We start from the raw sequence: 5,320 nt of genomic DNA on the forward strand, positions 1-5,320 counted from the left end.
GGGCATATTTTGGGGTATGACACATATGTGTCGAAATAATCAACACATTCCTTTTGTCTAAAACCCTTTGTTACTAATCTATCCTTATAGGTGTTTAGTATACCATCACTATGATACTTCTTTCTAAACACGAGGAGTCCCTTAAAGTTATTGCTTCCTTATAAGCTTTAGGATCATCTTCTACTTTAAGAATAACATGAATCTCACGAACAAAACTCTCATTATTTCCTTCTACTAGATAAAAAGAAATAAGTCATTAATCTATTTCGATTGGTCCTAGATCCTTAGCCTTGCGGACTTTTGCTTATCCTAAGTTCAGATTGTATTTCGACAATCCATGAAAAATCTTCCTCGTTCTCATTAGTTGGAATCTCATATTCCTTATCATTCATGATGAGGTTCTAAAAGAATTTCCCATTTAGAAACTCAATAATTTCATTAGACTCCAAATTCAAAAATCTATATAAGTCATGATCTATCTTTGAATAATCTTTCCATGCCTTATAGTAATAAGTCTCATTGAGTCCAAGTAGTAATTTACATTCAAGTATATACCACAAACCAATATTCTTAATTATTCAAATTTACGTACTTGAATGGCTTAAAAATCATGCATATAAAAATTTAATGTCGCAAAATAAACATTACTTTTAACATATTATGCATGGATTTAGAACATCATATATATGTTATATATAATTTTAATATAATTATGTGCCTTTCACTATACAAAGAAACATGAGTGTAAATTTTTTTCATAAAAAAGTTACAGCCACAAATTAATCACAAAATCATAATTTAAAATCTCATAATTTTTTTAAAAAAATTATATGAATTTAATTGTGTATCCTTTAGTATTAAATTTTGCATCTCACATTCAAATTTTTAACAAATCAATACATTGGTTCAGTGGCACTATTGCCGTCACGCGCACTCACACCAAATGAGTTAGACACGAACTTACTGGTTCAGGCATATATATATATATATATATATATATATATATATATATATATATATATATATATATATATATATATATATATATATTTCATTTCTCTTTATGCCAAAATGATTTGAAAGAATCTTTTGTCTCTCCTGAAATATCCATGATATATAAAAAATTGGGGAAACAAAACACACAGTCACAAATTTAATTTTCGGATCATGGGACAAGCATCGAAGTATATTGTTGTTATTCTATTGATGTATGAGTGCACAAGTATAATAATTAATTAGAATAAGTGTGATGCATGTTATGACTGTGGTAAATTATTAACAATTATTTCTTCCGACCTTATTTATAAGCAAAAGTCTTTTAAGTTTTTTGGCCTTAAATATAAGCAAATTTCAACCAATCTATGTGCATTTAATGTCTTTATTCCAAAATTATCCATGCATTAATTATTTAATTTTATTACTGAATGACATTTAATTGAGGGTATACTAGTAATTATGTTATCTCTCTTATATGAAATTAAGAAAATTAAATGCAATTAACTATCTTTCTTAATAAACGTGAAATTTATCTTTTTTTTCTTATAAATTAGACTGAAGTAGTAATAATCTTGAGTGTGTTCCAAAATGACAAGAAAATATTCAATTTGAATTCAGAAATAGACAACACTAGTGAAGTGTTGCAGTATGTTTGAATTCAGAAATATGCAACACTTGTAATGTGTTGCAGTATGTTTGAATTCAAAAATAGGCAACACTTCGTGAAGTATTGCAGAATGCGAAACAATGCAATCTTTGAAAACTTTTGTTGTACGCGAAGCTATGAATATTTGATAAAAGTGTTGTTGTAGGAGTAATAATGCAATGTTTGAAAAGTTCTGTTGTAGGCGAAATAATGCAACGTTTGAAAAATGATGCGGTATGAGAAACAATGCAACATTTAGTAAAAATGTTGCTGAAAGTGTGTTTTTCATCAAGATCACAACCTTATAAAACAACACCAGTTTGACCTATAAATTGAGCATTCCAGATTCATATAAACATATTAGAAAAGCTTATCTTCTTCACACAAAATTCCGGAATTAATCTTCCATATATTCAAGTTTTCATCGGTCTTGTGCAAACTCGAGTATAAGCTGAATTATCATGGGTATTCATGCGTTCCAACTCTAAGATATTTGAGAGTACTTTAAATACTTATAAGGAAAGTGATATCGTTCAGGATTCTAACCTCAATCCATTTTATTTAAATTAATTTTATAACAATCTTATAAGTATTGCAAATAGTAACAACCGAGACTTCCGTATCAAGAATCAATATTCATCATCATGAATCCATGTATGTTTTTATTATTGTTTTTCATAGAAATTAGAGCACAGTAAAATCATAATATTAAGATTCAAATTAAATTTTATTTACAATTAGTATCATATGATAGTATATGATTTCTATAATAATTATGACATGTAATGTATAAAATAGTTTTTATTATTTATATTTTTAAAAGTTATCTTAATAGTAATTGTAGTATATATAATAATTCACTGGATGATATAAAGATTGAATGAGTGTCCAAATAATATGACACATATATACTTTTAAAGGCATTTCAATAATATATATAATATAATTAGGTAAGATTTTGAAGTTTTCAATACGAATCATTTCAATTTGAATCGTTGTATTGTTCGTATCATATAATACGTTATGGTAATTTTGGGAAATGGTTTCCGATCATATCTATCTATATATATATATATATCACATTTGTTAGTCGCAACCCTTTAATTCTCTATGCACATATGCTATATATATTACACTATAGATAATATAATAATGATTATATATTAAATTAAGAATAGGTTATGTTAAATAATGTATGTGCGAGGATCCAATAATAAATCTTATGGAGTGTATATGTTCAGCTTTGTATATTGAATAATAATTTGTTAGGAACATACATGTATGTAATTGTAATGATATGAAATGTGATCTATTAAAATACATAAGTGTGCTCTGGTCATATTATGGTTACATATATAATAATTATTTGCAACACGAATCTTGCATATAAAAAGATTTTATCGCATTAAATTATCTACCTCGAAACAAAATTAAATTCTTAATTCTTTCCAAAGTTCCGGTAATGGCTAGTAATTTTGAATGTAATTATGGTTTGGTTGTAAAATTTTGTTCTTTTGCTTAATTTTCTAATTAATTTCCTAAAAGAAAAATATTATATTGTGCTAAGTAAATCGGTGGAAAGATAAAATGAAATTGAAAATTTGAAAATTTTAAAGTATGGTTTGGTTGATAATTAAAGTAGTCAAAATTTTAAAGTTCATGATTTCAAATTAAGGAATTGATTTTTGATTTGTATTCTATGTGAATAAAATATTTGTATTCAATGAGATTTATTATTTTAAGTCATATAAAGATTACAAAGATGGATCATGACTTATATAAATTTTTGAATTTGGAGTCTAATGTAATTATTAAATTACAAGAAGTGAAATTCTTTAAGAACCTTATCACAAATGATAAACAAGAGACTCTAAAAGACTAAGGATCTAGGACCAAACAAAAATAGTCCTCTACTTATTTCCTTTATCTTGTGGAAGGAGATTGTGAGAATTTTGTTTGGAAAATTCCTATTATTCTTCAAGTGGAAGATGATCCTAAGACTTAAAGGGAAGAATTAGCTTCAAATGACTTCTCTTTTTGGATCAAAACATATTGGATGCAAGTGGGTGTTTAGAAGTAAGTATCATAGTGATGATACACCAAACACCTAAAATGATAGATTAGTAGCTAATGGTTTTAGACAATTAGAGTATCATTTGAATTAGCTTCTTTGCATGAACTTAGAGTTCATCCAATGGATGTCAAAACGAAAATTTAATATGGAGATCTCGATGAGGAGATTTACACGGAGCAACCATAAGGTTATGTGCTTCCTGATAATTAACCAAAGGCATAGAAGCTTGTCAAATCCATGGATGGATTAAAACAAGCACCAGAACAATGACATCAAAAGTTTGATTTTGTCATTGCAAGATTCACCAATTAATGGGGAGTCACACAACTTAAGGAGAGATTTTTCAATCATGATCACAACATAAATTCAAATATTTTGTCATTATCAAAATGATGACGATTGTGAGAAATACATCTTATATCTAGTTCAATTTTGATGAAGACAAAGATTATCATAGAAGAAAAGGATCAAAAGTGTCATACACATCAATGATGAAGTTGATTAAGAAGGTTGAACATAAAAATTCAAGTGAAGATTTGAGACAAGTGAACAAAACTAAGGTACTCATTGCAATTCATACTATATTACTTTAAATTGCTTAGAATTTCATCTCTCACTTCATCTAAAAACCTTCTTATATCATCATGCACGATTACCTAAAAACCTTCTTCATTAATTCTTGTGACAAATATTTGTACGCAAAGATGTGAGAGAATATTGTGATATTCCTTTGTCTATATGTTTATTACATATTGATCATTAACAATGAGATTAATGGAATTTTAGAAGCAAATAGCTTTCTTACTTCCACATTCAAGATGAATGATATTGGACTAGTTGATACACTTTTGGGGATCAAAGTAAAGTAAAATAGTGGGGGTTATGAACTTAGTCAAACACAGTATGTTGAGAAAATACTTGACAAGTTCAAACACTTACATATGTATGGGAAGAACCCTTAAAGAATGTGTGTAAGGTAAGGTCAGTCTAATCATATGGATTAATGGTTTAAATATATTACTACCTAACATTCTGATTAGACTTTGCGTTGTCCCAACTAAGGTTAAGTTTTAAATTGAAAGATACATAACTGTATTAACATTTTTTATTTCTCTTTTTCTAGAATGATCTTGTAATTATTATAACAAGTGGGAGATTGTTGTAAATTATTAACAATTAATAATCTTGAGTGTATTCCAAAATGATAAGAAAATATTCAAGTGAAGATTAATTTTTGAATTCAGAAATAGACAACACTTGTGAAATGTTGTAATAGGTTTGAATTCAGAAATAGGTAACACTTGTGAAGTGTTACAGTAAGTTTGAATTCGAAAATAGGCAACACTTCATGAAGTGTTGTAGAATGCAAAATAATGCAACCTTTTGAAAACTGTTGTTGTAGGTAAAACAGTACATCATTTGGTAAAAATGTTGCTATAGGAGAAACAATGCAACGTTTAAAAAGTGCCGTTGTAGGCAAAACAATGCAACGTTTAAAAAGTGTTGTTGTAGGCAAAACGATGCCACATTTAGCAAAAGTGTTGTTGAAAGTGTATGTTTCATCAATGATCACAATCTTATGAAACAACACCAGTTTGACCTAT

This window comes from Lathyrus oleraceus, chromosome 7, assembly GCF_024323335.1.
Source record: "Lathyrus oleraceus cultivar Zhongwan6 chromosome 7, CAAS_Psat_ZW6_1.0, whole genome shotgun sequence".
In the NCBI taxonomy this organism is placed as follows: Eukaryota; Viridiplantae; Streptophyta; class Magnoliopsida; order Fabales; family Fabaceae; genus Lathyrus; species Lathyrus oleraceus.